This window comes from Hippopotamus amphibius, chromosome 7, assembly GCF_030028045.1.
Source record: "Hippopotamus amphibius kiboko isolate mHipAmp2 chromosome 7, mHipAmp2.hap2, whole genome shotgun sequence".
In the NCBI taxonomy this organism is placed as follows: domain Eukaryota; kingdom Metazoa; phylum Chordata; class Mammalia; order Artiodactyla; family Hippopotamidae; genus Hippopotamus; species Hippopotamus amphibius.
The window spans coordinates 89,490,360-89,502,122 of NC_080192.1; positions in this window are offsets into that span (position 1 = coordinate 89,490,360).

Sequence of the window (11,763 nt, forward strand, 5' to 3'; positions counted from 1 at the left end):
GGGTTTCCTGTCTTGCTTAGGAAAGTCTTCCTTTTCTCCTTCAATGAGTTAGAATCATTCCGGAGCTTAGAAAGCTATTCATTTCAAATTCAAAGCAAAAATGACCAGGTGCCCAAACAACTTAGGGAAAGAGACAGAGACAGACAGATAACTGTAGCTCAGTCTCCTTTATAGATGAATATTGCAAAATTCTAAATAAAATTTTAGGTTATTTAATTTGAAGTCCATTTAAAGAAGCATCATTACAACCAATAAGGCTGCAGGGGAACAAAATTTGCCACCCAAAATGTCTCTTTGGCATGCAGATTCTTTCAAGCTGAAGAAAATCAAGACCCAAAAAATTCAAAAAGAAACTTGGACCTTCCCAGTAACTGCCTACAAAATGTAGAGAGAGGACCTGTTCCAGGATGGGAGCCGTCACCATAGATAACTCTGGTTTGAACTAGGTGTGTAGACAGGGAGGAACCTAGCAAAGCCCAGTTATTAACATTCTGTGTCCCGTTGTCTGTGCATGGCCCATCAATCATTTATCTAGCAAACATTTACTTTTTCGTCTCCATGTGAATTGGCCTTCCTGCCTTCTGAAGCCCCAAACCACTACCCCCAACATCCTCTTTCGTCTTTAGGTGAAGATGGTATGTATGGTGAGGGCTTCAGCCATTTTGGTGAGTTACTCAGTTTTCCCGGTCTCTCCCATGTGTACATATTATTAAACCTTGTGTAATTTTCTCTTGTTCTTCTGTCTCATGTCAATTTAATTCTTAGACCAGCCAGAAGAACCTAGAAGAGTAGAGGAAAATTTCATCCTCCCTGACAGGGCATATCCCAGGACTAGAAGGATAACGGGCAGCTGAAAACACACGATAGTAAGTCAAATAAGAAAAACCTTACATGCGAGTCAACAGTTTCATAAAAATGTTTGATAAAATACAATCTCCATTTTCAATGCAAAATATAAAATCAGTAGGAACAGAGACCACTTTCTTAACATGATTATCTCTTTCAAACCAAGAGCTATCATCATCCTTAATAGTGAAACACAAAATTATTCATTTTAAAATCATGAACTTTTCACCGTCGTCATGTTTACTTAGCATTATTTGGAAAGATCTGTTCAGTACTATAGACATGAAACAGAAATTAGAAACAAAAATATTTTAAAAAGAGGAAATATTATGAAGATTTAATTGTACACTTAAAAAACCCTAGCAAGGAAACTGAGACGAAGCGAGAGAGTAGCACAGACATATATATATACTACCAACTGTAAAATAGATAGTCAGTGGGAAGTTGTTGTATAACAAAGGGAGTCCAACTCGAGGATGGAAGATGCCTTAGAGGACTGGGGCGGGGAGGGTGGGGGGGACTCGGGGGGGGGGGAGTCAAGGAAGGGAGGGAATACTGGGATATGTGTATAAAAACAGATGATTGAACTTCGTGTACCCCCAAAAAAATAATTAAAAAAAAAAAACCCTAGCAAAGGGGCTTCCTAGGTGGTGCAGTGGTTAAGAATCCATCTGCCAATTCAGGGGACACGGGTTCAAGCCCTGCTCTGGGAAGATTCCACATGCCGCGGAGCAACTAAGCCCATGCGCCACAACTATTGAGCCTGCGCTTTAGAGCCCGTGAGCCACAACTATTGAGCCCATGTGCTGCAACTACTGAAGCCCATGCACCTAGAGCCCATGCTCCGCAACAAGAGAAACCACTGCAATGAGGAGCCGACACACCACAATGAAGGGTAGCCCCCACTCACCGCAACTAAAAGAAAGCCTCTGTGCAGCAAAAAAGACCCAACACAGCCAATAAAATAAATAAGTAAATAAATTTATAAAACAGAACAAAAAAACCCTAGCAAAGCAACTGAAAAATCTACTGCAATTAATTTAAAGAGTTAAATTCATTGACTAAATGAAGTATAAGCTTTACAAAAATTGGTAACATCCCAGCTCTCAGTTTGTGTTATTTCCTTGGGAAACTCTCCTTCACACATCTTGACCAACCTGGAGGTGTTTTGTTTTGTTTGTGTGTAATATGCTCTCATGGGCCTCAGTGTCCTCATCATTAAAATTAAGATATTAATTGTACCCAACTCAGGGAGGTTTCATGAAGTTTAAATGAGTTCATGCATAAAAGCCTTTAGCCCAAAGATTGGCACATAGCAAATGTTCAATAAATAGCTGTTGTATTAATTACTATTAGCACTACAAACAATCTGCATTGCACATTAGTTTGCTTTGTTGGTTTCACCCTCATTGATCCCTGGGAACCGTGTTATATACACACAAGGCAAGATCTAACTCAACACAGGTGTGTTGTGAATGACCTTTGAAGCCAGTTCCCACTACCGTGTCAAGTGTCTGTTAAGGGAACACGGTAGAGAGGAGGGGAGCCAATTCGCCAGGGAACTGGGCCAGCCAGGTTTCATCATGCCAGCTGCCTGGGAAATGCATTCAGACCTGTGCCCAGCAACTCCGCCGTCATTGCACAAGGCACAGGAACACACCCTCGGGGAGACGCACCCAGTCACAAAGCAGGTATAGTGTGTCTGCCAGGGCCCCCCGCCCCTAAACCAAAGGGCAGTGAGAGGTGACAGACACAAAGATGAGACTCAGAGGCCATGTGACAACCTCATTCCTGAGGGACTCCTGCAGGCTGTCATCACTCATGCTCCTGCCAGCTGGCCTCAGGGTCACCTGTCCCACGGGGGACAGCTAGAGGGCCTTGCTCGCTGACTGACTTAACTGTTGGAAATTGACGCTTAGCAAGTATTTTTGTTAACAAATTTTTAAAATTGAAGCATAGTTGATTTACAATATTTTGTTAGTTTCAGGTGTACAGCAAAGTGATTCAGTTATACATATATATCTATTCTTTTTCAGATTCTTTTCTTTTTTCTTTTCTTTTTTTTTTCTTTTGGCCCTGCCAAGAGGCTTGCAGGATTTTAGTTCCCTGACCAGGGATCCAGGGATTGAACCCAGCCCAGGCCTTGAAAGCACCGAGTCCTAACCACTAGACTTCCAGGGAATTTCCAAGATTCTTTTCCATTATATGTTATTACAAAATATTGAATATCGTTCTCTGTGTTGTACATTAGGTCTTTGTTGTTTATCTGTTTTATATATATAATATATAACATTTATAATAATGTAATATAAAATATATAATAATTTCATATATAATGTTAATCCCAAACTCTTAATTTATCTCTCTCCCTGCCCCCCCATCCCCTTTGGAAACCATAAATTTGTTCTCTATGTCTGTGAATCTATTTCTGTCTTGTAAATAAGTTCATTTGTATCATTTTTTTGATTCCATATATAAGTGATATCGTTTTTCTTTCTCTGTCTGGCTTACTTCACTTAATATGGTAATCTCTAAGTCCATCCATGTTGCTACAAATGGCATTATTTCATTCCTTTTTATGGCTGAGTAATATTCCATTATATTATTTATATATATATATATATATATATATATGGCACATCTTCTTTATCCATTCACCTGTGGCTGGACATTTAGGTTGCTTCCATATCTTGACTATTGTAAATAGTGCTGCTATGAACACTGAGGTGCATGTATCTTAGAAATAGATATATGCCCAGAAGTGGGATTGCTGGATCACATGGTAGCTCTATTTTTAGTTTTTTAAGGAACCTCCATACTGTTCTCCATAGTGGCTGCACCAATTTACATTCCCACCAGCAGTGTAGGAGGGTTCCTTTTTCTCCATACCTTCTGCAGGATTTATTATTTGTAGACTTTTTAACGATGGCCATTCTGACTGGGGTAAGGTGATATCTCATTATAGTTTTGATTTGCATTTCTCTAATAATTAACAATATTAGGCATCTTTTCATGTGCCTCTTGGCCACCTGTCAGTGAGTACTTTGAATTGGACCAGGCATGGATTTGCCAGTACCCTTTCTTCCACTCCTAGCCTGATGATCTGAGAGTAACATTAGCAGGAGGTGAATGTAAACACTTCCTACCCACTCCCAGAGCCCCTAAAGAGCCCAGGAGCACATGTGACTTACACCCAGGAAACTTACTTGATTAAACTTTCATAAAAGGACTCCCACTTGGGCAATTAAGTTCCACTTAAAGATCTCCCGTGGCTGGCTTAGCCTTGGTCCTCTCCCTAGATTTCCCTGTCTGCCAGATTTTATCCTTTCCCATTACCCCCTATCTCACCCCCAAGCATGGGAGGCAGGCATCCTACCACAGTAGCATGACAAGTGACACATGTAGTGAACACAGAAACCAGCCAAGATTCAGGAAGGAGTTTTATTGTGACAGAATTAGAATATTTGGGGTTACATGAGACATGGCCTTGGTATTAGATTTAGATTATTGCCATTCAAAAGTAAGTTTGCAGAGCACTTTTAATGATAAGGGGGAAGTGTTCGCAATCTAAAGTCAGGAAAGACAACTATAAGAGAAAAAAAAGATTATGAGGGAAAAGATTAAAAATTAGTGTTTCTTTATATAGCAGGATTGTGAGTGGTTTTCATTTTCTTCTTTAGGCTTTTCTGTATTTTCTATAGTGTGCTTTTTAACCTCATTTTCATATTTGTCACCTAGATAAGAATTCAGCATCTGTCCCTCAAAAGCCCAAGCTTCTGCCTCCATCTCTCTGCATCTTCACCTACCCATGCTGCACTCTTAACCCCAAATGCCTCTGTCCTGAGGTTCTGCTTCCAGATGTTTGTGCCTAGAATTTACATGCTCACCACGCAAAGGGATATAATCCCCCCCAAAAAATTTTAAATCAGATTTCAGTCTTCTCTTGAGAAATCAAAGGACCTGTCATACTGCTCTGGACTTTGCACATGGCAGCAATCACTTGGTGCCATCTACAGCCATTCCCTTTAGATGGTCACTCTTTCCAGTCCACTGTGTTTCCCAATATAGCCTATGTCTCCCAACCTGGAGGCTGAGTTTATTTTTCAAAAGTACAGTTCTTCTTTTTCCATTCCCATGAGAACAATGAAAGGTAATCCAAGAGGCCCATCTGCATCAAGAAAAATTAAAAAGAGCATCTTTCTTCAGGAAATAAAGGATATTCCTACATGTTTAATTAGCTAACACAGACCTGTTCGTTCATTTAAATCACTTGCTTGCCCTCTGACCCAGATGGTGGCCAAGATGCCTTTCCAGCCCAGGATGCACATGGTTTCTGGACGTGCTGGGCACTCACTGGCATAAGAGGAGTGTAAGAGAGGCTCTCTAACAGACTGGTGGTTGCCAGGGGGGAGGGGGTTGGGGGAGGGATGGCATGTGAGGTTGGGGTTAGCAGATGTAAGCTTTTATATATAAACAACAAGGCCCTACTGTATAGCAGAGAACTATATTCAATATCCTATGATAAACCATAATGGAAAAGAATATTTTTTAAAAAGAATGTGTATATATATATGTACATATACATATATATATATAAATTGAATCATTTCACTGTACAGCAGAAATTAACACAACATTGTAAAATCACCTATACTTCAATTAAAAAAAAAGAATGGAGAAACACATACAAAAAAGGAAAGAAACTAAAACCTTATAATTTCTAATTTGTGCACAGTTCACTCAGGGGCCATTTGTTTATGCTTTTGGAGAGCATATCACAATGCTCCTATATTACATCAGTCTACATGGTCACCTCTGTACTGGATGCACCTCCTTGAATGCAGAAATTGTGCCTTTTTCTTTGATCACCACAGCACCTAGAATAATGCCAGACACATAATAGGTGCTTAAGAATGTTTACTGAATAAATAAACAATGCTTAAGTATAAAAAAAAAAAGAGATAGAGAGAGGCTCTCTGACCCATGTTCCATCCCCCGATCCCTCCCTTCTCCATCAGGCCAGGCTGCAGAGTTGGTATTCAGTAATACACCCTGCAGTCTGCAAGCCTGAGCTTGGGAAAATCAGAAAAATGAATGGTGCCACTGTGACCCCAGGACTGCAAGCCAGGAAATAGTCATCCCATTGGGCTACAAGCGACTGAAGACCCAACTAAAAGAGACTTAAATATAGGTTTGTTATGGGAGTTTGCAGGTGGATAGTTTCCAGAGTTGGTTAATTTGTAGGCTTGTGACCTTAAAGAACCCAAATGCTTTCCACTTTTTGCCAACCTCAGCATGTTGGCAATATCTCTCCTCACAGTTGCAAGGAGGTTGCTGTGGTTTCAGGAATCACATGCATGTATGGTAACATCTGTGAAGAACAAGAGCTTTTTTTCCCATACATTTGTTTTCATGAGGGAAGAAAACCTTTACCAGAAGCCTTCCCCTAAGATCCTATTGGCCCAAGCTAATTGCTGAAAGGGGAATCACCGTGACTTGTTTGAACAAATCAAGATTCCCCATCTGTGGCTGGAGTCGAAAGCAGCTTCCCTGAGCATATGAGAATGTGAACCACTGCAGCGAGAAAGAATGGGGAATGACTGCTGGATGGACAACTCATGGTATTCTCTGCCTACACACACTTCAAGGCTCACCTCAAGTTCATCTGCTTCTGGAACCTCGCCCCAGAAAGCCCCCCAACTCCTTTGAACCAAGAGGGCTGATCTCCTGCTGTCTTCTTTGTAATTAATAACTCAGTCTTATGGCATTTATTGAATGTGTTTGGCACAAAGACAAGTCAGTTCCCACAGAATGGCAGATGAGTGAATGGTCATATGATTAAGTGGTCTGGAGGGTGATGTGACTGGAGGAAGCCAGAAGGTCAATGCATTCATTCAGGAAAGGGAGAAAGGACTTAGACTAAACCAGGGATAATAAGGATGCAAAAAATAGATCATATTTTGGAGATTTTTGATAAGATCCGGTCACTAGTGGAATGGGGGAGGGGAGGGTTTGGGAGGACTCGGTAATGCCTCAGTTTTCTAGTTTGAACTCTAATTCTACTTACAGGAGAGGGAAGGCAGGGGCTCCTGGGGCCTTGACTGTACCTTCCTCTTACTGCATTGCTCACTGATGCTTTTGGTACAAGAAGATACCTTCTGGAAAATAGGGAAAAGCGCCCAGTATTGAGATCGGAATCAAGATCGTCCCAGTAGGGCAGAGGCAGAGAGAGGGCACAGGCAAGGGCTGCCATCCGGATGGTACAAACACTTGCAAAACACTTGCTCAGGTCCTGTGGAAAGAGGGGACCTCTCAGCCGCTGAGCTGGGCTGCTGCCGTGTTAACTCTGGTGCCAGAGTCAGCATCCAGGCAGAGGACATAACTCGTAAATGAGCTGCCGTAAGTACTGAAGGCACATGCTGCTGGGGAGGAGGGAGAGACAGTTCTGAACACTGCAGCAGGAGGTGGGTGGGAAAGAACCCCAAATTTTTAATTAAATGAAATCAGATTGACCTGACCACTGTATCTTAAATTTCTCTAACTTAAAAAAAAAAAAGGAACACAGAAGATTTGGAAGATTATGGAAGTTTCGGAAGATTATGCTCCATGATTTGAAGTATAGGAGGCACTGCACCAAAATTATCTCCAGTTGAGCTGAAATGTCTCTAAGAATAGAAATGTAGGCTAGAAACAGCACGTATAATGAGAAAGACCTTCCTCACACTGAATAAAGCCCACCTATGGGAACTGAAGTTGGTTCCTGGTAGAAGGAGTACCCGGCAGCCACCCTTCCCAAAAGACCTACCACTCAGAAATGATGAGTCCTTCCTACTGCCCCTTCCCTTTTCTAGTCTCTGGCCTAAACAATCTTTATTCATTTTTGCTTTTCTAAATTCACTCCTTTAATCATTTTTGCTCATTTCTGTGACTTGCTTCCTGTTCCTCTTCTGTGGCACCCCCAGATTTCTTCAGCAGGGTGTCAGGAGCCCAAGCCATGCCCAATACAATGAGGAAATTGCCATGCATTCTTCTGCCATTCTGAATTTCTTTTCCCTGAAAACAGACAAAGGGTATAAGTGGGCACACCACAGAGGAAGAAATATAAGTAGCCAATAAAATATGTCCAACCTCACTAATAAAGACATGCAAATCAAAATAACAATAGAGCATTTTTCACCTATCAGATAAGCAAAGATAAAAATGATTCTTAACATTCAGTGTTGATGAGGGATTTTTCAAATTCTACTGATAGGAATATAATTTGGAACAAACTTTACAAGGGTAGGCATAATTTGACAGTTGTATGTAATTTTAAGACATAATCACTGTCACCCATCTGAATTCTACTATTGTAAATTTATCCTTCAGAAATGTTAGCACAAATGTGTAAAGATATATGAAAAGAGCAGTAGTATTGTTCCTAGTAGGAAAAAAAATAGAAACAATCTAAACATCCAGTAATAGAGACTAGTTACATAAATACTGGTACAGACCTATAGTGGATTCCCATGCAGCCATTAAAAAGAATGATGCTAGGATGGATTGGGAACTTGAGATTAGCAGATGCAAACTATTATATATAGGATGCATAAACAACAAGGTCCTGCTCTATAGCTCAGGGAATTACATTCAATATCCTGTGATAAGCCATAATGGAAAAGAATATGAAAAAGAATATATATATGTATAACTGAATCACTTTGCTGTACAGCAGAAATTAACATATTATAAATCAACTATACTTCAATAAAATCATTTTTTTAAGAAAAAGAATGATGCAGATTCTAATCTACGGAGTTGGAATGTCTTATTTTGTTAAATGAAAACAAACAAAATTTTAAATTGTAAGTAAAGCAGGGGGCCATTTTTAATAATCTGTGTGTATATATGCAGAGCTATAAAGATATACACTTGCATACACGCAGGAAAAAAACCACTATAAAACAGTGGTTTTTAAAATGAGTTCCACGTAATAGCAGCCTCAGCATCACTAGGGAATTCATTAGAAATGCTAATTCTCAGGCCCCACCCCAGACCAGCTGAATCAGACTCTCTAGGGGTGAGGCCCAGCAATCTGGTTTACAAGCCCTCCAGGTGATTCTGAGGGTCACTACAATTTGAGAATCACTCTTCTAGAAAGAGCATTTACCCAGAGGTGGAAAGAGAAGAGACCTAGCTTAGGGGGAAATTTCTACCTGTTTATTCATTTCTGTACTGTTGAGAAAATTTAATTATGTTAATGAGGAATGCTTCTCAAAGTCAAGTACACATCTTACTAGGCTGTGCTAATATATAAGTTGAATCAGTTTCTGTGTTCTACTTGAAGAAAATCCAATGTGTAAAAATTCAGATTCATCTGTACAGCAGACATTAACACAACATTGTAAATCAACTATACTTAATAAAAATGTTTTAATTCAGATTTGTGACACCAATAACATAGGGAAATACTTATATTACTGAATGGTTTCCAACATCACCACAGTAAAATACAATGAACACACACATCAGGAACTGAACTTGGCTCTGCTGTGTGAGCTGAGGAAAAGGAACTCAGTCTCTGAGCCTTGGTTCCACCTCTGTGACTAAGGATGACAACAGCCACCTTGTCTCCTCACAGGTCACAGGGAGGAACAGGTGACACGTGGAAAGTCCGCTACTCGTTGCCTTATTATTAGTACCAAGGTTTCTTAAAGATCGAAATGCCCTCAACAACTTGATCAACTCACTTGGTTTTACAGAAACATCATCATTGCATAAAATCATCCCAGAATGGTCCTCCTAGTAGAAAGGGTGCTTCCAGAGAGCCTTGACACATACCTGCCCAGACCACTTTTACTACTGAAACCTGTGAAACTTGGACGAGCCAGTGAATGCCTGCAAAATGATTTCTTTCTGCCATTCCCAAGCCCCATCCCCCCCGCCCCGCCCATCTGCCCCAAGCCTGCTTTGTGTGGTGTGTCTTTTATGGTCTGTGAAAGGCCTTCTTCTTGTCTCTCTCACCTCCCTGTCCTCAGACAACAAAGCCAGCTTTTCTGTTTGCATAAAGTGCTTGTTGGTCTCTTGAGACATGAGAAAACGTGGAGCAGAAGAAGAAGAATGTGCTGCTTCTTTCTGTTCCAATAAAAAGAGTTATGAAACAGAAGCCTGGGGCCAAAGCTGGCTCGCTGTCATGTGTTTTGACAAAGAAATCATTTCTGTAAGCACAGTCCCCAGGCAGATGGCGGTAAACTAGTCTGTGCGGCACAGATCATGTAACTGGGAGGCTCCTGTCCCGTCCATGAGACCCTGGTCTCTGGACCCAAGTGTGTGCCAGAGTGGCAGGCAGGACCCTGGTCAGCCATTCAGAAGCCCCTCCCCCGGCCCCAGGGAGGAGGGGTGCTGGGGGCTGCCCACAGCTGCATGCGATGGGAGGCCACTGGCACTGGCCCCGACTCCCAGCCCTTCAAGGGTCTCCATCTGGCCTCAGGGAAACTGTTAGGACAAATACAGGTATATTCTGTTTTCCCCACTGAGATACTGACTTGGTGCGTCTGGGGAGGAATCCAGGAATCAGCATTTTTTTTTTTTTTTCCATTTCTGTGGATGTTTCTGATGAGCAACTGAACTTAGGCAGCTGTTTCAGAACCATCCAAAGTGTTTCCCCGTCTGTGAAACCCTGACTCTCCCAGGCAGAACTGGCCTCACTACCCACCTTGGTCTTCTCCCCGTTCTTCACACAGGACCCCTAAGGGAGCCCACACCGACGTGAGACCAGATACTCCCTTGACACGTCTCTCGTACCCTCCAAAGGTGAGTAGGGATCTGGTCAACTGGGTCCCACTCCAAGCTTTGCCACTTACCAGCCCATGTCCCTGGAAAACTGACTTAAGCATATGAACCTGTTTCCTGAGCTGTAAAACTAAAATCATAATGACTGCAAAGAGTGACTGGGTTGAAAGGCACCAGGTATGGGAAAGCAATGGGCACTTATTGTAAAGCTTCGGCTAAAGCTAACACTGTTATTGATAAGCCTGGGTTCAGAGCTCTCTTCCCAGCTGGTGGTCCTCTAACTGGCCCCTTGCCTTTACTGCACAATGAGCAGCAGCTTTAGTTCATATCTAACTGTTTTCCTGTGTATGTGTAGGGGAGGGGGCATCGAGACCCAGCAGGCAGGACCTTGGGTGTAGCTGCACCCACTTGGACTAGAGGAACTCTGCTTTCAGCAGTGTCTCCACCCTAAGAGTTCCTTCAGAGAAAACGTTCCTATGCTGAAATAAAACCAAGTGGGGATGGGTGTGTGGATGCTGTATGTGGAATGATTGATCCCCTCTCTTCCAGAAACTCTATTTATTATTGGGGACATAAGGAAAATGATAAAGGCAAGACTTCTTCACCCAGTTTCCAAAGGAAATCTCTTCCCTTGGCTTGCCACTTCTTGAGCCATCACTGGCTTTTCCCATGCAATGTCCCCCCGAACCCTGAGGCTCCTCAGGGTGGCTCTGAAAGCCCCTTCAACAGTATTAAAATGTGTCCCCATTTCCAGTGTGTATACCATTCCCAACTTCCTTCCACCAACAGCACTGTAGGGCCTGAAGTTCAGGAACATAACAAAGAGCGTAATTCAAGTCTGCAAATGGCTAAGTCCCTCCAAACTTGCTCTTCTCTCCTGCCCTCCGCTCCTTTCCATTCTTCTTCCCTCCACTCCTATCCCCCATCTCTCCCCTCCTCTGCCAGAAACAGCACTGGACTGAGGGCAGTCATCCTTGTTCTAGTCCTGGCTCTACAACCTGGCTCTACAACCTCAGGTCAGTTATCTCAGCGTTCTGGCTTTCATTGTCCCCATCAATAAGATGAACAGGTATGAATAGACATTGGTCTGTATTTCCACTAACCTCTGATCTGTCTCTTTTCCCTTATGGACATCCATAACAGTCT